Below are 22660 nucleotides of genomic sequence, written 5' to 3' on the forward strand. Positions count from 1 at the left end.
GTCTCAAGTCCCTATCTGTAATCTAGAGTCAGACACTGTCCAGCTCAGAGCTTAGGTCTGAACAAGAGTCAAGGCTCGGGTTGGAGCTGGGATCAAGTCTTTGTGCCTGACCGAGCTGGGACAGCCTAGAGCCTGGGGCATCCTCTGGAGCCAGCGTGAGGGAGGCTCCGGCCCTTAAGTTGGGCCAGCACCCCTGGGTCCAGGCTGAGGGGCCCAGGTCTTCAGCTGGGCTGAAGGGGGGCTCCTCACGCCCTGCATCCATATCTCCAGGCTGAGCATCCCAGAGGGAAGCCCCCTCCTCTCTTCCTCGAGTCAGGCCCCCCGCATGGCCTGGCGTGGCCGTGGGCGCCGTGGACTCGCAGTCCCCGCCTGCCACCCTCCTGCCTCCCTCCCTCCTCTGCCGCCAGCTGCTGGCTCCGTCTGCTCACTCCCGCTCCCTCTTCCCTTTCTGCCTTAGAGACAGCTATAAGTCTCCCGTGAAATATATACAGTGTAAATATATAAAAAGCTTGCGCCTGCCTGCTGCTTATGTATTCATGAAATAGTAAATAAATTTTATGGGATAATTTGAAGGCTGCCAGGAAGCCGGGAGATGAAAACGAAGGCCTAATGAGATGGAGTATCAGGATAGCACACACACCATCGATCTGCCGCCGCCTGGGCCCGGCCGGGACGAGCCCATCTCCCGCGGCCCAGGGCCTCGCTGATGACACACTTCGGGGGGCTTCCGGGGGGTCATAAACTACGGGTGACTGCAGCCCAGGGCGGGGAAGCAGCCGCCTCCTAGGAAACAGCGCTGAGTTCTTTTCCCAGCTCTGCCAGGGACCTGCTGTGTGACCTTGAGCCGCAGTTGAAACCCTCTGGGCACCTCAGTTTACCCAAGCGTGTGAGGAGGTGTGGTTCGTGACAGGGTTCTCGAAGCCCCGTGGCCTTGCACCTGCAGGCACCTTTTGCCATATGGAATATACACTGGGCTTGTTGCACACGTAGGGATTCATTCTCTGTCCATTCGGCTCTAGATCCATGGGGGCAGGACCCGGGCATGTGAACCTGCCGGCTGGTGCCACAGTGTCTGACAATAGATTCGCCTTCCCCGCAGTTCCCCACCATCCATCCGTTGCCCACAGCCATCACCCCCGTTCCTCCTATGCCCCAAACCCTCCAGTGGTTCCCATCTCACTTGGAGAAAGAGCTGAAATCACCCACCTCCCCCGACCTTCTGTCCTGCACAGCCCTGCAGGACCCGCTGCCAGCCCCCTCTGGCCACCCCAGCCCTGCCACTGTTTTTCCACGCCAGCCAGGCTGTGTTCCATCTCAGGGCCTTTGCACTGGCGACTGCCCTCTACCCAGAACACTCTTTCCCCATATTTTTTTTTTTCACAGCAAACTTTCTCACCTTTTCAAGGCTTTGCTGAAACCCTATTCTTTCTCTCTGTGGGGCTACCTTCACCTCCAAACGCACCCAGCCTTTTGGCGCCCCCTCCACACTGAACCTGAGCTCTCCCACTTCATTGCTTATTTTATCTGAAAGACAGAAAAGCAGAAAGACCGCCAGCGGGCTCCCATCTGCTGGTTCAGATGTGACTTAGGCTGGGTCGGAGCTAGGAGCCAGGAACTCCATCCAGGTCTCCCATGAGGGTAACCGGATTCATCAATGCTGCTTTCCAGAGTCTGCATTGTCAGGAAGCTGGGAGGACCAAGGAGCCAGGACGAGCCAGCGTGCTCCAGTAACGTTTGGGGCATCCCCTACCGCGGTGCCGCGTGTCTGCCCCGGCCCAACCCGTACCACACCACACCACACTTACTTCCTCAACTTGTCATTTTCCCTGTGTGTTGTTTGCGCTTTGCCTCCCCCTAGGGACTGGGGCAGAGTTCTTCTCTGCTTTGCTCGCTCACTGCTCCATCCCAGCACACAGGAGCTTGGCACACAGAAGATGTGCAGTCTGTAGCAGGTGGCTGAATAAATGAGGGAAGAAATAAATCACGTCTCAGGCTGATTTCACTCATTTGGTTTTCACTAGTTTGTGCTCAGGGTCTTTGCTAAGCCAGGTCTTTCTCTGCGCACCAGGAGGCTTCTGAGAGGGAGGAAAGATTGACCCACCACGGCTTGGAGTGGCCCTTGGGCGAGGAGCAGGAGTGGGAGGTTCCAAGAGGGGAAAGATCAGCTTGGAGACCCGAGGCTGGGCGGGAAGTATCCTGCTACCGAGAAAGCCCCGCTGGGCAGAGGGAGAAATCTGCCGACCCAGCAAGGAGGCAGCTTCAGGAAGCCAGGGACTAGGGGAAGGGACTAGGGGAGGCAGGTTCTTGCCTTCACACGAGCTAGAAAGAACAGTGGCCTTTCCTAGGGACACCTCCACAGGGCCTACCAGATTGCCACCGAGTCCTGCTGGGAGCTAACTTCACCCTCACATCCTGCACCTGGCTCTCATTTCTCTGTGTGTCTGTGGCCAGGTAGGAGGGCTCGGCCACAGACTGCGTGCATCTGGACATGCCAGCCCTGGACATCTGGGGTCCTGCTTACAGCCCTGGAGTCAGGCAGATGTCCAGACCCTGCCACCTCCAGGCCAGGTGGATATTGGCACATGAAATCCATGCCTAAGTCTGAATTTTCTCCCGTGCAGAGAGAGAGTGGCAAGACAGTCCGAGCTCTCGGAAGCCCACACAGGATGACACACTCATGGGCACGCACTTTGCAGGCTGCAGGATGACAGAGGTACCACGTGCTGCCCCTGCCACCGGGCAGTGGTTAGGGTTAAGTGAGATAACTGCATGTGAGGGACTCAGTGGCCACCCTCGTGCCCACCCAGGGGACAGGGGCACACCTCTCATTGCTACAAGGGCACATAAAGAAAGAGGAGACTTGAAAGAAATGCTTTGTGGAATGAAAGCGCTCAGTTCTGGTCCTGGCAGGATATGTGCTGCGTTAACCATACCTAGAGTCAGCAGCCTGAGACAGCAGGCCACGCCCTTCCCTAGCTCCACCCTGCGCATGCTCAGTTCCACAGGGAAGGGGCGCTACTGGGGAGTTTCTTTTTTGAAAGCTTTCTTTATTTACTTATTTATTCGAAAGTCACAATTAGAGAGACACACAGAGAGAGCTTCCATCCACTGCTTCACTCCAATGGTCCCAACCGCCCGGGGCAGCGCCAGGCTGAAGCCAGGAGCTATAAAATCCATCCAGGTCCCCCACATGAGTGGCAGGGACTCCCTCCTGGGGCCATGTTCTGCTGTCTTCCCAGGTGCATTAGCGGGGAGCTGGGTCAGAAGTGGAGCAGTCGGGACTCAAACTGGCGTTTCTGTGGGATGCCGGCTTCACAGGCGGCCTCTTGGTGCGCTGTGCCACAATGCCAACTTTCACTTATACAGTTTCTAACGCATGTTGCTGGCCCGTGCGACATCCACTGATGAAATTTGTTTCAAGAGTTATTTACTTTTATTGAAAAGTCAGATATACAGAGAGAAAGAGAGGCGAGAGAGAGGAAGATCTTCCGTTAGCTGGTTCACTCCCTAAGCGACCGCAATGGCCGGAGCTGCGCCATTGTGCAGGCTCCCCGCCCTGTTGGCATTTGCTCGCCGTCAGCACAAGATTCTTCTTTTAATCAGCAAAACCTAAATCCCCCAGCAAATTCAGCAGCGCACCTGTGGGTGGGCTCCCCAGCCGGGCACGCCTTCACGTTCCCCATACGTCATGGTTTCTTTTCCCCCAACATGATGGATGTATTTAAAACATCGCTTTCACCTCCTTCTCTATAGGAGAGGGAACGCCTCAATTGGGCGTTCGTAATTTATGTGAGGGGGTTGTGATATTTTTACTGCCCTTGTCTATCTGCTCATATTTTGTGTGCTCTTAAATTTCATGTAGAGTAGTATTGCATGGAGAGCATTCCTTTTTCCCGAAACTTCCTTCTTTTCTTCGGCATTATGCTTCTAAGATTTATTCATGATAAAACGAGTGCCCGTAGTTTATTCATCAACTGTCGTGTCCCATTCGACTGCACAAGGATGTCATAATTCTCCTACTCGCACACGCTTAGCATGTTTCCAGTTGTTGCTCTTTAATAAGCGGTGTTGTGGTCAGCAATCACACATGCTTGTGTGTGTGTCATTTTCTTTGGTTTATCTTTTTTTTTTTTTTAATTTGATAAAGGCACAGAGAGAGACAAAGACCTCCCCTTTGCTGATCCCTTCCCCAGATGCCTGCCACAGGTCAGGCCGGGCTGAAGCCAGGAGCTGGTTTCCTAGGCAGGTGGCAGGGACTCTGAGCCATTCGCTGCGGTCTCCCGTGTGTGCATGCTAGCAAGAAGCCAGAATCTGCGGTTGAGCTGGGACTTGAACCCAGGAGCCCAGTATGGGCGGTGGGTATCCCAAGCAAGGTCCTAGCTTCTGTGCTGAACTTCCGTCCCAAGCGGGATTTTTCTCATCTCCTCGGAGTAGAGTTGTCCCCTAAGCATAAACAATTTATCATTTAGTAACTAACCGATTGGTTCCCATGGTTTAAAAAAAAATATTTATTTGAAATGCAGAGTTACATAGACTGAGTTTTTCCAATGCTCTGGTTCACTCCACACATGGCCACAATGGCAGAAGTTGAGCCACACGGAAGCCAGCAGCCAGCAGCTTCCTCTCCTGGGTCTCTCACGAGGGTGCAGGAGCCCAAAGACTTGGCCCATCTTCTGCTGCTTTCCCAGGTGCAGTAGTAGGGCGCTGGATTGGAAGCAGAGCAGCATTCCATCTCATTCTTTTCACTAAGATCAAGCATAGAAGTGGAAAGCTGGGACATGAACCAGTACCCACATGGGATGCTGACATTACAGACAGCGGTTTACCATGGGAAACCCAGCGCAGTGCCCTGCTCCCGTGATTGCTAATGTCTCCTCTGTCAGCATCAAGTCCAAGCCTGTGTTAGACTCTTCTGGCCTAGGCCCTCACCGGCAGCTGTCTTTGCTTTTTTCTGATGGGACTAGGAACCCTGCCTTCCTTTCTCAAGTTCTGATTTCCAACAATTCCCTGAGTCAAGAGCTGAGTTTAGGGGCCTGGCATTGTGGCCCAACAGATTAAGCCTCCACCAACGATGCTGGCTGACTATAGGGTTGTTGATTCCAGTCCTGGCTGCTCCAACTGTCAGTTCAGCTCCCTACGATTGCGCCTGGGAAAGCAGTGGAGGATGGCCCAAGTACTTTCCCACATGCGAGACCACAAAGAAGCTCCTGGCGCAGCTGTGCTGCCAATTAGCCACATGACCCGGGGCCAACCCCTTCCTTCCCTCGACCCCTTCATTTGTGCACAGAAGGAGTGGGGTTCACCTAGGCCACAGTGGGAAGGTGGCAGTGGTATTGAGATGGATCCTCTATCATTGAAACATGCACGTCCCCCAGTAAGTCCCTGTTTCGCAGGACCAAGCAGGTTCCTGGGATGTGGGACTCAGCCAAAACCAGGCAAGTCCCCACTGTTCACCCTATTTGTTGGCTCACTCCCTAGAGGGCGAGCTCCTTGTGGGCAGAAGCAGGCTCTGTGTATCACTCCTGGCACTCAGAGCCTTGCTTAACAGATGCTTAAAAGCCATGTCTGAATGAGTCTGGGGGTGAACAAATATGTGGGTGTTCACACCATCCCAGCCGCCCTCTAACACATCTCATAACTCACCCCACAGTACAGAGCTGCTGCGTAATTCATCATCTCAAAGCTTGCAATGGGTTCCCTGTCTCAGTCAGAAAATGTCAGTGCTTGGGGCCCTTCCCCAGCCTCTGCCCTGAGCTTGTCTCTCACTTCTCAACCCTTTGCTTGTTCATTTCAACGTTGTTGGCACCCTGGGTCATCTTCACATTCTGCAGGTACATTTCTACCCCAGGGCCTTTGCACTGCACCTCAGGACAACCATCAGGCTTGCCCACATGTCATTCTGCAACCCATCCCCACCCCCACCCCCAGCAGCTCTCATCTCCTTCCCGATTTGCTTCCCTCCATTCACATTTTGCATTTCTCTTTCTTTTGTTATGACCTGTCTCTCTCCTGAGAAGATCACTTTTGCAAGGACAGATACTTTTGTCCATCTTGCCCACCCCTACCTTCTGAGCTCCTGGCCCTGGAGCCAGGCACTTAGCCAGAGCAGAGGGCTGTCGAAGGCCGTGGAAGCTTCCGGTCTGTGGGCCTAGGAGGAGTCCTCGAGGCATCCAGAGCTAAGCCTCTCTGAGACTAAACCTGGGGATACAGAGCAGGAAGCTGGGATCCCAGGTCGGCATGCAGCGGGCGACTCAGCCAGCCTACCACGCAGCCTTCCTGCAACTGCCTCTTCAATGAAGTAGAGCAGGCCCTTTCTTCTTCTCCTCCACTCCAAAGCCAATCTTTATATCGATTTATCCGCCTCCGCACATGGCTGCAGTTGACAGGCGCTGCGAGAGGCTGAGCATGAAAGCCGCACGTTCACGCGCTGCCACCAGCTGCCAGACTGGGACCTGGCTGTCCTGTTCAGGCCACCCCTGGGACTTCCAGCACACACCAGCCGTCCTGCTCCTGTTCCAGCGCCCGCTCAAGGGTCCACCAGCTCAGGCATTTATGCCTTTGGCATTGTCTGGGTGCCAGGGATGTGCAGGCACTCCTTGTAAAGGCGAGCTCTGGGTGACTCCTTAGCTTGGGTTTCATGAGCAGCCGCCACATGCTGGTCCTGTTCGGGGCATTCTTGGTGTGGTCAGCTCTCCGTACCTGCGGGTACCACAGCCTTGGGTCTGAGCAACTTCAGAGTGAAGAATCTTTGGAAAAACAATTCCATCTGTACTGACTGAGCCTGGGAAGACATTTTTTTTTTTTTCTTATTCCTTAGCAGCCCAGGAGAGCTGCTGTTTTCATAGCGTTTATACTGCATTCTGCAAAATCAATGACCACGGGACAATTTAAAATAAACAAGGGGATATGCATATTACAAGAAAGTTTTCTGCCATGCCTCAGAGATGGGTGTCAGTGGATCCTGGTCACCTCTCCACAGGGTCCTGCAACCCGTTTGCAACAGATCCTAAGGGATAACACAGAGAAGAGCTCTCTGGCCTGTGAGTAAGAGGCCAAAGAAAATTGAAGGAACCCTTAAGTCAAATGGTGATATGCACTAAGGAGAATAAATAATGTAGGGAAGGGTTGTCGAGCTGGGGAGGGCTAAAACTTTAAGGCAGCGCAGGTCACGTGACGTCTGAGCACAGACATGGAGGAGATGGGGGAGGAAGAGACTGTCCAGGAATAATGAGAGAAACACTGCATGGGCCATCTGGGAGAAGACGGAGGAAAGCAGCGGACAGGCCAGGCCTGACAGCACAACACGGGTGAACCCCTAGCTGAGTGGAGTATTACACAACATTGTACATTGTTACAGTTCGGTTTGGGGGAAGCTTCACAACAGCGGAGCTCACAAGAAGAGTGAGCTGTGGGTTGACTGGAAGGGAAAACCAGGACATTTTTTGGAGAAGCTAGTGACATGCTGTTTCATGATTGGGATTTGCCGCATCCGGGTGTGGGCGTTTGTCATAGCACAGGGAATGGGGCATTGAGGTCATGCTTTTAGCCGGATCCCATCTTAGCTGGAAATTTAAACAAGGATCCTTGTGAGAGCGTGCTGGAGTATCTGAGGGGGGATGAGCAGGTGTCTGCAACTTTCCTAAAATGGCCTTAAAGATGACATCACTAAATAGAGGATAGACGGCACAGCTATGAAGATGGATAGCTAGATGACAGATGGATGACAGATATAAGGATAAAGTTATACAAATGGATAGATAGAGAGATGGAAAGATGAAGAAATGATAAACATAGTCATGCCAATGGAGGGATGAACGGCTAGATAGTTAGATAATAGATCAATCGATCAATCAAGCGGTCTGTGATAAGGCAATAAAGCAGATAGAAGAATCTGGATAATGCATTCAGGGGTCTTCTCTGGAAAACTCTTTCCCCACTTATGTTTGAAGCTTTTTGTCAAGTGTTAGATTGGAAGCAATGCCGAGGATGGCAAGGGGACCAAGTGCAGGTCTGCGGACCCGAGCAAGTGCAATGACTTAAAGTGTGTGGAAGGATTGTGGGGCTAAGCAAACACCCCTCCATTTTATAAAAGGGACTGGATCGTCCCTGGCCTTTGGTGACCCTGGGGCTGGGAGAGGGGTTCTGATCCACTACACACTCTTCTGTTGCTTTGCTTAGTGAGTCTTGATGATTCTTCCACATGAGTGGATATGTGAATTGGTCCTCATGCTTGCTTACGACTGTATAGTATTCCACTGGGCAGTCAGATCTCAGGTGCACGGAGAATAAGAAGATGGTAGGTGGCAGCCAAGTCTTTCGGACACTGCCATTGTTTCCAAGGCCTCGCCATCAAGCCCGGCATCCCCCCACCACCTCTTCTCCTCCCGTAAGTGACTTGGAAAGGAAAGAACACTTACCTCGCTGGTCAAAACCCACAGTGCCTCGTTATATCCTCAAGCTTCCTCACTCCAGCTTTTATTAAATTATCCCAATTTGTCCTTTCAAATAGATGTCTTTTCTTAAGTAGTGATTTACCACAATTAAGCCCCCCAAAATTAAATTAAATAAATTATGTCTCCTAGGTTGGGTGTTGGCGGGAACCAAGGTTGGATGCAGTAATAGTCCACACGCTATTAAAAGCCAAGGCAGGAGAATGTGCGCTGGGTTAAAGGGAAAATTCATAGCTCCGCTGATACGCCATGATAAATAATTATGAGTTATTAATTTTAAATTACATCTTTAATGCGTTGCATGATTTTAATTCCCCCTCCAGTATTAATATCGGACTGGCTTTGATTAATTTAAAGCAGAACAGAAAGGTGCCAATTAAGGGAGCTGGCTGGGAGCTTGGAGGTGTTTCTCTCTGTCTCCTGATAGCCCCCACAGTAGGGGGCAAGGTCACTGCTCAAGGGAAGCTGGCGCTTTTCCACAGGAAGCCAGGGTGGGATGTGTCAGGAAGAGTGAGAGATGCACGTTAACCCTTCACATGCCTGCAAGAGCCAGGTGAGATTCAGCAAAGCCCTGGGGGCTAAAGGCTGTCAGGAGGTTGAGCGCCAACAGGGCTGGGCATCCCAGAGCTGTAAGGTGCATCCCAGGAACTGGCACTCCTGGGTTGAGGTACTCACTGTGTCACTCCACATTCTGACGGGCTCTCAAGGCTCAGGGACAGCCCTCAGAGATGACTGAGTGAGAAAGTCCCAGAGCTTCCCGCCTCCTGGTTTTGTCATAACTGTTGCTCTTATTCTGCCTTTCAAAATAAATACATATATCTTTTTTTTTAATGAATGTTATTGACTGGTTAAGTTTTTCATGTGTGCCAACCTATTAGGACTTCTTGGTTTTATGGGTAGTAGTGCTTAAAGTTGAATGTAAGATTGAAAAGGTAATTAAAAACAAAATACGCAATAAATGATGTAGTGTGTGCATCTTGGCAAATGGTGCTAACTGCTCTGACGGGTCCCCGTGCTAAGCAATGTCACATCACGTCCTGAGAGCCACAAAGTCCTAGTCAAGACTGGAAATGAATGATCCTCGGGGAGAGGAGCAGAAGTAGCCACAGCCTGTCTATCTGTCACCTCTTCCTCTCTGTGACAGATTAGCAGCACTTCCCCATTTGGTACCTTGGAGTCTTAAAATAATTCCACGGTGCCTGGAAAGGAGCCTGGCTCGTGACAGGCGCCCCGGATGACTGTGGAGCAAGAAAGGTGAGCAGGGAAAGCAAGGAGAGAGGACGAGTAGAGCTGTCATTTCAAAGGCTCAGCCCAAGCTGCTCCCCTCCTCCTCACCGTGGCCCCCTACAGGAGGCATCCTCAGGACCCCAAGCAGCAGGTGCACAGCCAAACTTAGACAGGCAGAGCAACCTGCTTGAGGCTGACCAGCCCTTGCTAGACTCTACCAGATGGGCCTTTCTAACTTAAGTTTAGTTTGATTGAAAGGCAAAGAGAAGAGAGATCTTTCATCTGCAGTTTCACACCCCAAAATTTCCATCATAGCCAGAGTAGTTTGGGCCAAAGGCAGGAGCCTGGACCTCCATCAGCTCTCCCATGTGAGCGGCAGGGACGCAAGACCTTGGGCCATCTCCTGCTGCCTCCTGGGTGTGAATGGGCAGGAAGCTGGGTTGGAAGCAAAGGTGGGACTGAATTCCAGGCACTCAGACACTCCGGGTATCCCGAAGGGTGGCTTTACTGCCATGCCACAACACCTGAGCTCGTCCTTCATGTTGTGTTGTCACAGAGAGGCCGGTGGCCCAGGTTCACACAGGCGTCGAGCGGACTGAAGGCACTCTAAATCCAGGCCGCCCATCAGCTCTCCTGCCTCATAACAAGGACACACATTTTACAGATGTAAGCACATTAGCTCTGGGACCAGCCCAATGGTGCAGTAGGTAGAGTTGTCTACCACGTGACCATCCCCCATGGATACCAATTCATGTCCTCTCTGTTCCACTCCAATCCAGCTCTTTCCTAATAGTCCGGGAAAGCAGCAGAGGATGGTCCAAGGGGTTAGGTCACTAAACCCAGGTGGGAGACCAGAAGAGGGGACTAGCTCCTGGCTTCAGCCTGGCCCAGCCCTTGGCTGCTTGCTGCCATCCATGGAGTGAACCAGCAAATAGAAGTTCTTCTTCCCATCTCTCCCTAACTCCCTGTGATTTTTAAGTAGAAACAAATTTTTAAATAAGAAAAATTAGTCCCAAGGCTGCTCAGTGTGGGCTGAGCTCAAACCCTGACCCCTGCCAACATCAAGAACAAGTCCTCGTGAGCCAAGCACATACTAGGCACTCCGTTAGATGGGGGTGACTTCATCCTGGCCCCATGCTTCCCAGGGGTCCCTCGGCCCCTCTCCCCTCCCCCAGCTCGGCCGGAAGCCCCAGGCTCCACCTCCCAGCAGAGACTCAGAAGCGAGACAATCGTGTTAGGTCCCCGGGGTGGATTTGGCTGCACCGTCAAGCGTTTGAAAAGCTCCGATCCGGCGGGGTGGACCTCAGGAGCAGCGGGAGCTGGTTCCTGTCCAAAGCTCCTTCCTCCCGGGCCATTGAAGACGGATTATAACTCAGAAAGTCAGCGAAGGGCGAGGGAAGCCAGCTCCGCTCACAGATAAGACGGTCACGCAGGTGGGGACGGCAGGTCCGGGGCAGCCAGAGTCCAGAGAGAGGATAATAACGGGAGACACCAGCCGTCAGCAGCACCTATAGCGCCGGGCGGTGTGGGGGCGTGATTCAAGTCGCTTTCTCCCTTTCGCTCTCATGACCCCCCCCAAAAGGCAGACTGAGAACCCCCATACGAGGGATCTGATCCCCTAAGAGATTAGCTGGGCCTTTGTGGGCCATCAGCTAGCGACACGGCGAGACAGGGTTGTGTGCAGGCCTGTCGTGTTTCTTACCGCTCCCTGCCCCGTCCCCCAACTGCGGTGAGTACCTTATCTGGGCAGTTAGTTAAGGGAGGGTGAGTCTCCCTTTCTTCCTCACAAGCTCAAGGTCAAGGCGATGTCTGCCTCATTCCCATTGTGTCTTCGTAGCCGAGCAGAGTGCCTGAAAGAGAGGGGTTGCATATGGTGTCTGCTTCTACAGAACATTTGGGGAGGAGGGTGAGAGGAAAAAAGGGAAGGAGGAAGAAAATGACATTTACCTATGATTCAAGACATCTACTTGCTTGTTTTTAAAAAGATGAGATCATAGTTACAAAGAGAGAGAGAGAAGAGGTAAATCTTCCATACGCTGTTTACCGCCCCCACACCAGACGGCTGCAACAGCCGGCACCGGGCCAGCACCGGGCCAGGAGCCACATCTGGATCTCCCATCTGAGTGCAGGAGTCCATCCTCTGCTGCTCTCCACTTGAGCCACTAGAGGGAGCTGGATCAGAAGTGGGGCATCCGGGACTCAACCGGCACCCATGTGGATGACAGCATCATCGGTAGTAAAAGCATTCCTCCCGTGTGGGTGGCAGGGGCCAAGCACCGGAGCCATCCCTAGCTGCACATGAGGGTGGCACACGTCTCAGCATGCGTTGTTAGCAGAAAGCTGGCACCAGAAGCAGAGGTGGGACTTGAACCCAAGTCCTCCCATAGGGTGTGTTAGGCACCCAAGAGGCTCCTTCATGTTGCCCCAAACACCTGCCCTAGGATTTTTTTTTTTTTGTAATTTTTATACCTTAGTTGTGTTCCACCCATTTACCCTTTCAAATCCGGCACCTGCCACAGAGTAGAGATTGTGATGCCTGCCTCCTGCTCCACCAGCCACTGGCAACGTGACCCCAGGCTGGTCATTTCCATGCCCCTGGCCTCAGAGTCCTCATGTGTGCCATGGGAACAGCTACGGATAACTCACCGAGCCTCTAGAGTGCCTGGGTACAGTGGCCTCTCGTTGAGTGCTTCGTCGTGTTCATCCTCATTGTTGCTGTGGATTCACAAAGGCGTAATTTCCAGCCCAGTGTTCAAGGTTTGTGGGATTCCCAGTAGAGAAGGGCTTTCCTGCCCTGTCTGGGCCCAGGAACTCAGCTGCCCATCTGCCAGGAGGGACGACGGCTGCTTAACAAGCTCTTGTAATCTTGGCTGTGATCACAGCTCCCTCCTTGGGCTGCGTGCTCCTCTGGGACCTGCAGCCTCTTAGGCTAAGCCGCTGACGCCACTATGAATATCTGAACATGGACCTGTATTTCCATGTGCCCAGCCGGCCCCTGCCCCTCCTGGAGCTCTGCCCCCACTAGGCTTGCTCTCTCTCTCTCTCTCCCTCTCTCTTTTTCTCTCTCTCCCTCTCTCTCTCTCCCCGTGAACACCCACCTCCACAGCTCCAGAATGCTTTCCTCTTTGCCTCCACCAAGGTTTACTGAGTAGTTCACCCAAAGCCAGGCCCTGTCCCAGACCTGGTGGCAACTGTTGGTCCTCCCCGGAGCCTTCAGGGAGTTGGCGGGGCCCCTTGAGAAAGCAGTGGAGCGGTGTGGCCAGAACAAGGTCAGACTCAGTGTGGAGGCACATGGTAGGTTCCTGGGAAGGGAATTCCTATGCGTGTGATACAGAGAGAGGGCTCTGGGTGAGATCTGTGATGGACTGAGGGACAAGACCCCCAGCTCCACCCTGAGACGACTTGAGGCTGCTCCCTGCCCCTGGTGTTGGCTCTGACCGGCTTCCCAGCACTCAAGCCACAACACTACCACTGAGAAGAAAGGAGGGGTTCAGAACTTCAAACTGGTGCACAAAGCAGACCTAGCTTCAGGCACTGTGGGACATTAGGAAGGACACTCCGTTACTCTGGGCTTCGAATTCCTCCTGGGGTGTGGGGAGACCTGTGTCAGAGGGCCGCTGCCATGCGGGTCACAGCCTTCCCCACACTCGTCAATTATCATGCTGAGATCAAACTCAGACATCCAGACTGGAGCGGGCGGGATGGGGGTTCCAGGGAGACTCTGGAAACCTCTGTGACCTTGGGTTGTCTGTCCATCCTCAGACTGGGTTCACAGTACTCCCACCTGTTCTCTAGGACCTGGGGTAGATGATGGGAAGAGACTGGCGGCACCTCCCTCCACCGAGGCCTGGGAGAAGCTAAACCGCCTCTCCGGCACCCTGCAGTGCACATCCGAGCTGAGCCAGGCAACCTGTCCCATGAATCAAAGGGGCTGACAAGATGTTTTCTGAGCCCCTTTCACCTCTGTACCATCTCCAGGCATGGCAGGGCACCTGCCCACGGGGCTGCTGCATGACCTCACAGCCACAGCAGGTGGGTGATCTGCAGGGCCATGAGTGGATGAGGATATGGAGGCCCCAAAGCACCTGCCTTTGGGAGAAGTATCCACCTGCAGGAGAAGCCCCACCTGCGGGGAGTGGGAAGCCAAACAAGTAGGCAAAAGGGGGCAGACCAAGGATGCTGTTCTCCCCCAGGCTCACAGAGGACCTCGGCTCTCAGACCACAGCCTGCACATTCCCCACCAGGCTTTCCATGGAGGTCAGTGGTCAGGCAAAGGCAGCCCTGCCTCCACTGGAACCCAAGGGGCCCGGGTGGCCATGTTGACCCAAGCTCCATCAGGAGGCCTCTGTCCCAGTCGCTGTGCCCCAGCAGGTGACTCTGAGACAGGTCCATCTGCTCCACATCCAGGGCTCTCAGGGGACTGATGAGATGGTGGGAGGAATGGGAGTGAGTGCCACCCTGGGCCTGGGGCCTCCAAGAAGACATATGGAACACCCCACAACCACCAGTGCTGGCCCCGTCACAGGACCCCCAGTGTCAAGGGCACCGTCATCACCCTGATTGTCTCATTTTATCCTGGCAGTAGATGCAGGCAGGGTACCTTCTTGAAGCGTCAGCCTCAGCTGACCGAAGCTGGCTCCTGGGTGTTTATGTCGCTGCTCCTCCTTGGGTGAGTTCAGCTCAAGAGCCCCAGTGGGATCAGGGCAAGCTGATGGGGGACTCACACCCTCACTCAGCTTCTCCTGCTCCCTGCTTGGTTCTTGTTCTGAGCCCTCTCCCCACATAAACTACAGACATCACATCCTGCTCCACCGCCTCTGGCGATGCATGGAGGGCACGCTGGGACAGAGGTGAAGCCATGGCCCGGGAGTCAGGCAGTGGGGCACAGGTGTGCTCCATGGCCATTCCAGGAAGCCCCAGCTCTGTGCAAGATCTGTGCACCTGAGGCCTCGAAGCACCTGCCAGAGAAGTGGACATGGGGGAGCTGGGGACATGGGGGATCCAAGGACACTGGGGAGCCTGGATGAAGCCGTGGGCAGCTGAAGAGGGGTGTGTGGGGATGATACAGCCATACCCCTAAGAAAGACAGGAAGCACGTGGCCAGGGACGCAGGTGGCTGACTTCCTGAGTTCTCCGAGTTCCCCGTCGTGGCCTGCAGGGCCAGCCTCACCCCCCACTTCAGGCGCACTCAGCCTGAATAATAGCAGACATAGAGACCCAGCCTCCAGGAGCCTGGGGTGCACACAAGCAGAGCTGGCCAGAGGCTGCGGGCTCTGAAAGGCCCATACTATAGACAAGGCTGTACGGCCTGGTCTTGTCTCTCTGGGCTCAGAGACCCTCGAGGCCACTTTGTCTACACCCTGTTCTTGAGCTTGCCCTGGGGCCTGACCATAGCTGCCGCCATCGTCACTCTGCTCCGTGAATGAGGTCATCCCTCCCAGACATGTTGGACCCACAAACCTACTATATGCTATCTCTGTCCACGTGGAAGACAGCCAGGCCCAGCACCTCACTGGGGGTGGAGCCATCGTAAACCAGCAGCTAAAGTGTGGAGGGCTGCTGATAACCAGATTAACCCTGCTGAATGGAGCACCTAACTAGCTTCTGGGACAAGAGCGGGAGAAGGGGAAAAGGAGACTCTTAAAGGGCCAGGCCAGTGGTTCCGTGGGGACTCAGCCAAGGACACGGAGCCACTCCTTTAAGATATATTGACTATGCACTTGCTGTGTGCCCAGAGTTGTGCTGGGCGCTAGGGAGATGCCCAGTGAGCAAAACTACCCATACAGGCCTGGCACTCTCCTAAGGGCATAAACAAATGCCGTGAGGGCACACACATGAGTGCTTGTTGTCACCAAGCATGCCTAGTGATGTGTCAGGCCGCTCTCCACCTGTACCCAGAAGTGGCAGGTGCAAACGCAGAGGATCCTTGCTCGGAGCCATCAGCTCTGGTCGGGGAGGCGGCAGTCCCCTGCAGCAGCCCTCGGTGGCTCCTGAGTGCACGCAGAGAAAAGTCACCCAGAATGCCTAAGAGAACCCACCGGCAGCCCAGATCTCTGACCAGATGCCTTCTCCCCAGGCCTGCATGGCCTCTGGCTTCCTCCCTCGTTGCAACAGCCTGGGATGTCTACTCTAAGCTCACCTGTCCTGAGTCTGCCCAGCAGACGGCAAAAATCCAAGGCCTTGGGCTGTCATCGCTGCCTCCCAGGGCATGCATTTGCAGGAAGCTAGAAGATGGAGCGGGGCCAGTACTCGAACCCTGATCTTCAACATGGGAGGTGGCAGCCCAGGTCCGTGCCGAACCAGACACCTGCCCCCAGAGGGTCCTGTGACTCTGAAATTGTCCCTCCCTCTCCCTACAGCTACAGCATCCTCTCCTGGAGAACAGAGGATTTTCCCTTTAGGCACGTTCACACCCACTGTTGACTAACAGCCACTAAATGCTTGTTGAGTGAATAAATAAAATACAGCTTTGCCGCTTTCTCTCCTCTCACGTTTGAACAAGCATATTCTCTGCTCAAACAGGCCTCTTGTCATGGGACCTTGTGGGAAAACGTTTGCAAGCTTCTGCAGACATTCAACGTGAAGTCACTCTGTGACCCGGCAGCCCCGCTCACGGGTACCTGAGAGCTGCACACAGGGGTCTGTAGAGTGGCAGTTCCTTCTACAATAACCAAAGGTGGAGATGAGCTGCTGGGGAGGGAAGGAACACAGGGCATGAAGGAAGGCGGGCATGGTGGTCCAGCCGCTCAAGGTGCTACCGGCGATGCTGGCATCCCGTTGAGGAGCACCAGTTCACGTTCTTGCTGCTGCTCTACTTCCGGTCCAGCAGATGTGCCCGGAAAGGCAGTGAAACACGGTGCCAACAGCTGAGCCCCTGCCACTGGCCACCCTTGTCGGGGGACCCAGATGGGAGTCTCCGGCATCAGCTTGGCTCAGCTCTGGCTCTTTTGGGTGTTTGAGGATGATGAGAGAGCATTGTCTACTCAGGAGATAAGAGATAGCATTCTCTCTCTCAAACTTTCAAATGATTAAATCTCTCTTTTTAAGGGAGGGGTAGCAAGTCTGTACCGTGGAATATTATTCAGCTGTAAAAAGGAAAGAGAGCCTGACACCTGCTACAGTGCCGGTGACCTTGGAATCGGGATGCTAAGTGAAGGGAGTCACACACAAGAAAGTCCTGCAGGCATTCGCTTCTAAGAAATATCCGGAACAGCAAATCCACTGAGACAGAAAGTAGATCAGCGGTTGCCAGGGGCTGGCGAGAGTGGGAACAGGGAGCTGCTATTCACGGGTCTGGGTCTCCCTAGGGGTTGATAAAAATATTCCAGAACTAGATAGAGGCGGCAGTCGCCCGGCACTGCGGGTGTCCTGAATATCTGAACAGCTCGTTCTACACGGCGCGGTCTCACCTCAATTACACCAAAGGACTCACTGCTCTGCACGCTTCTCTGTGGACCCCACTGGGGAGTCAGGGGGCAGAGCTCCCATGGGAGGCAGAAGAGACCTATTCCCCCATCTCCCACCCCAACTCAGCTACCCTGGGTGAGCCTCTGCTTTTTCACCTGCCGGATGGGGCCTTCATCCCTCCCTTTTGCTGACAAGAATCATGATGGGACTCCAAGGACTGAGAAGCCAAGGCACTGGCGATAATGTGCGGGACGAACCCCCCGCTCAGAAGAAAAGGAACCAAACAGCAAACCCCAGGGCAGGTGCCTGGAAAGATGCCCCGAATCCAGGCCTGACTTCAAGTCCTGGCCCTGCTCAGAGGCTGGCTTCGTACTAACACACACCCTGGAGAGAGCGGTGATGGTTCAAGTCCATGGGTCCCTGCTGCCTCTGTAGGAGACCTACCCTGAGCTCCCAGCCCCCGGTTTCTGGCCATTGTGGGGCTCTGGGGCGTGAGCCAGCGCAAGGGAGTGTGCCATCTCTCTCTCTCTTGTAGATAAATAAATGTATGTTTCAAGAAAAGAAGTCACTGGGATGCTTGCTTTGGCAACCATCCCTGGTGCACTCGGCACGGGGGGCCAGCTACTGCAGTGGCTCGAAGCAAGCGACGTTTACTTTGCCGGTGGAAACACTAGTTGGGCAGGATTGGGTAGGGAGGATACCTCGTCCCTGCTCTCAGCATCAGCTGGAAGGCTCAGGGCTGAGCTCGGGCCATCTGCTGGGTGGCCCTGCGCTCCCCAACATCTGTCTGGTGGGCTGTGCGGGTTGGCAGCTGGGATCTCTGCTGGGGTTGTTGGCTGCTGCATGTAGCCAGAGCATGCCCACAATGTGGCAGTCGGGGCAAGTATCTTGAGAGAGAGAGACATGCAAGCAGAGTTCTGTTACCTTTTGTGACCCAGCCTTGAAAGCCACACAGTCATTTGTGCCACATCTGACTGGCTGCCTAAGCAAAGTAGAGTCCCCCTCTTGCTTGGAGAGAGGTAAGTTTCTGGGAGAACCTGTGGGATCACAAAACACGAGCAGGATTTTTAAAATAAACATTTGTTTATTTCTATTACAAATTCAGATATACAGTAAGGAGGAGAGACAGAGAGGAAGATCTTCCATCCACTGATTCACTCCCCAAGTGGCTACAATGGTCAGAGCTGCACCGATCCTAAGCCAGGAGCCAAGAGCTTTTTCCAGGTCTTCCGCATGGGTGCAGGGTCCCATGGCTTTGGGCCGCCCTCTACTGCTTTCCCAGGCCACAAGCAGAGAGCTGGATGGGAAGCAGGGTCCATATGGGATTCCAGCACAAGCAAGATGAGGACTTTAGCCACTAGGCTGCCACACAGGGTCCCAGGGTCATTTTTGAAAAACAAAAACAAAAACCATGAGTCACCATGCTCATCAGAGAAGGTTCCAGAAAGAACTGACATCACAGGAAGCCAGGGCTGTGTGGTACCTGTATGTGCAGGGGAGGACCTAACTGACTAATTTTCTTCTTAATCCTTCTCTACTTAAACCACTCCCCTTCCCGTTTCTTTCTGGAACTCTTCACTCTGTGTAGTGGGTAGACATGGACAGGGCCAGACCAAGAAGCAGCTGTCAGAGATCCTGCCCCACTCTACTCCCGACGCCCGCCTGCTCCCACTGCCCAGCCTTTCCACGGGGAATAAAAGGCTGTCAGAGTGGCATCGTTTCCCAATCCCAGCCACGGTTCGTTATTTTTAAATTTCCATTTTGTTGGAAAGCAGGGAAACAGAGAGATAATCCGAGAGTCTCTTTCTGCAAATGTCTGCAACCAGGGCAGGCTGTAACCAGGAGCTCCGAACTCGGTCGGGTGTCCCACGCGGGAGGCAGCAACCCAGGGCCTTGAGTTATCACCGCTGCCTCCCAGGGTGTACATGAGCAGGAAACTGGAACGCAGACTGGGATGGGACCTAGAGCCGCCACCCTGAGAGGATGAGGCATCCCAAGAGGCGACCATTGCAACACACACGTCATTGAGCAAGCTCACCAATGAGTCAGGAAATTTAGGAACTTGTCCACTCATCTCCATGACTACCTGGTGCGAAGAGGTACTATGCTGCTGCGATTTTATAGGTAGGGAGGTATGAGGAGCTCAGAAAAGCCAGGTACCACATCCAGGGTAACCCAGCATCCAGGGGGAGAGAGGGAATGCCCAGGAGAGCCCTGCTCCCAGGAGAGCCCTGCTCCCAGGGCTGTGCCACTTGGGGGCCAGAGCTGTGCTCACAGCCCTGCTCAGTGGGAGGCAGACGGTGGACACCCGCTGCCTGCACATGTTCTTGGAAGTGAGGGGCCAGCTCCGTGCCCCACGGAGGTCCCTCTCTGTCTCCAGTCGGCAGTGACAGATGCCAAGCAAGCACTGCATCCCGCATGCGCCTCCAGTTGCCATCAGAGGTGGCCTGGGATCTGCCAGGGCTGTGGGCAGCAGGCACCGGGGGACGTGAGCTGCTTTTTGAATGACTGCTGGCTGGTGCCTGGGGCTGGCGAGGTCCGTGGGAGTTTCAGCAGCCGGCACTACGCCTGGGCCTCCGCGGCGTGCTTGTATTTAACGCCTCGCTCCATTTCCGGGAGAGTGTGTGCGCGCTGTGTGTGTGTGTGTGTGTGTGTGTGTGGCGTGTGTATGTTTGTCTAGCAACAGAAGGCAGCCTCCCTGGGAAAGGCAACCCCTGCCCAGCCCCCCTGCATGCCAGCGCGCCTGGCCTAATGCCGCATGGCGGGGCCGGCGGTGGAATAGAAAGCAGGCAGTGGGAACCTGCAGGGGCTAATTTCCCGGCCACTGAGCCAACCCAAGCCCCTAGTGTACTCAGAAACAGGGCGGTCCTGTGACGTGGGCCTGAGCTGAGCTGGGAACCTGCAGGTGGAAAAAGCGTGAGGATAGCAGCCAGGACAAGGGTCATGGTGGGTAGACATGAGTGCGTGCAAACACCTGCTCACATTAAGCACACATCCGATTCAGCGTTCACAGACACCTCTCACACAGCTTCCACCATGACTCTGTCCAACAGGGAAACCAGCGAGTCTCACAGAGGACCCTTGGCCAGGATTTGAATCCTTGTCTGCCTAGCAAACAGGAGGTGCCCAGTAAAGGCAATAGTGGAGAGAAGTGTTTGGATTCTGCAGTATCCTCACAGGTTGACCTTGGGCAGCTTGGCCTTCTTGCCTCAGTTTTCTCATCCATAGAATGGGCCTGAGAAGGCCAATGTTGTGAGAATGAAGTCAGGTGAGAAACTGAGTCTTCAGGAAGGGGACAGGGCTTGCCACAAAGGGAGCACAGAGTCAGTATACAGCAGGCACTCCGTAAGTGGCATAAAGCCACACCAAAGCAGAAGCTGTCTTCCTCTTTAAACCTCCAGGCTCCACCACCTGGGAGCAGCGGGGTTCCGCTGCCTGGGGAGGATGCAGAAGTTCCTTCACATTCCCTCATTCCATCTACCCACAACCCTCTGGATGTACTCGGCCCCATTTAACAGATCTGCAAAACTGAGGCTGTGTTTGCACCAAGAATTCAGCCAGGCTCTGCCCAATCCCCTGAGCACAAGCTGAATGCCCCATGGTGAGCCACAGCCCAGACTTACGCCACCCCTGGGTTCGGGGAGAAGGTAGGCGTCAAGGCGGGGGTGGGAGGGCCTGAGACGACAGAGCCACAGGGAAGCCACGCACAGTTTTCCTTGCACATTCACACACACACAGATGCTGCTGCTGCAACATCCCTGCCAACTGCTGGAGACAACCATCTCCATGGCAACCGCCAAGGGCCAGCTGGCCTCAGGTGCAAGGAGGGGCTGTGGCCACCTTGAGCTCCGGCCCCAGTGGCCTCTGCCACTACCTCCGGTGACGTGTCCATCCCAATGGCCTCCAGGAATCTACAGCTCTAACAGCCGGGTGCAGGCTGGCTGAGCTCCGCCGCCTCAGCAAGCCAACCCTGTCGGCCATGCCCAGCCTTCCCCACTCGCCCTCCCCACCCCCCCGTCACTGCATCCTGGATCTTCCTTCTGCTCCGAGGGAGTGCTGTCTTGAGAGTCTGGGATCCCAGGGCTTGAGCCCCAGCTCCATGGGTGGGAAAAGCAGTCGTTGGGAACTCAGTGCTGAGAGTATTAATCATTTCCTAACGACTCTCCAGGCAGGCATTGGAACTCAGCTGATGGCAGCTAGTCCCCAAATTCTATCCAAGGCACCTTCGGGCAGAAGGGACCTGCCCCATGGCTGAAGGTGGCGGGGCGGGGGGGAGACAGGCTTTGTGAGTTGGCAGCCGGGGGGTGGGTGCATTGCTCTGCTCCCCTGGAAGGGGAAGAGAATTGGGAGGGGGTTATGGGATGGAGTTTGCTGGGCCCAAGGAGTAGACCCCATCAAGGTGGAGATTATGGCTTTAAAGGTAAGCCCTTCTTCTCTGCTGACCACCACTTGCTCTCACAGAGCACCTGCAGTGACACCTGGCAGGGAGGGCTCTCATGCAGCAGGGAGCTTATGAGCAGGAGGAGAAGAAGCAGATGCTCCCACTCCAGCTGTGCTGCTCCCTCTGGAGACCTGGGGCCAGTTCTTTAAACTCTGAGCCTCAGTGTATTGAACTGCAAAATGGGGTGGATCAAAGTAACAACCAGCTTGAAGGGGCGTGTTCCCTATTCGGTGCTGGTGGGGTGTGGTGACCACTCAGGCCAGGGCCCCAGTCCTGCCCTCTCTCTCAAGTGCAGGGCCTGGTCCTGTGGCACTGCAGGTGACGCGAGGTGGCATAGAGAGGGGTGTCGGCTGCTACAAAGCCACACAGTGAAAACCACTCCTTTCTGATTCTTGGTCCTCCGTCACCATCAACAACTCAGCTTGGTGCCTCCCAGCTTCAACGTCTTCTAGTTCTCTCCTCCTTCTCAATAGAAGTATAATCTCCAGGTCTTAAACATGGAACCCCAAACTCTTTCCTAGATGTGTTATTCAGATAAAGTTTTTTTTTTTTTTTTTAAGAAACAACAGTACAGTGGTATGGAGCAAGAGCAAAGTGCAGCTAGGGATGCCACATCCGATCTCAGACAGCCTGGGTCCGGGCCGAGCTCCACTTCCGCTCGAGTTCCGGGCTCCAGGTTTCAGCTGGCCCAGCCCTGGCTGTCTGAACAGTCAGTGAAAATTTTCTCTCTTTCTCTCTCTCCCCTCTCTTTCCCTCTCTCCTTCCCTGTCTCTATCTCTCCTTCTTCTCTCTCTCTCTTTCACTCTCTCTACCTTTCAAATAAAATGAGACTAACTTGAAAAGCGCCTTCTCAAAGTCTGTTTGATGCAGGACATTGTTGCCATCCACGCACGCCATCTCCATTAAACACTCGTTGAGGCACACGTTTTGAAGACCCTTCTCTGATTGGCTTTCCAGTTTTTGGGCTCCAGAATAGGCATTTGAATTCCATGCGTTCCCGAGTTTTTTTGAAGTGTCCCCATACTGGCAACGCCGCTGAGGGGCTCCACACCCTCCCCAGTCAGGGCTTCACGGAACACCCACTCCTCAGACGCCTACCAAGATCATTTTGCCTAGTCTTGAACTCCAATCAAAT

The sequence above is a fragment of the Ochotona curzoniae genome, unplaced genomic scaffold (assembly GCF_017591425.1).
Source record: "Ochotona curzoniae isolate NIBS_2020 unplaced genomic scaffold, NIBS_Ocur_1.0 contig_46, whole genome shotgun sequence".
NCBI classification, from domain to species: Eukaryota; Metazoa; Chordata; class Mammalia; order Lagomorpha; family Ochotonidae; genus Ochotona; species Ochotona curzoniae.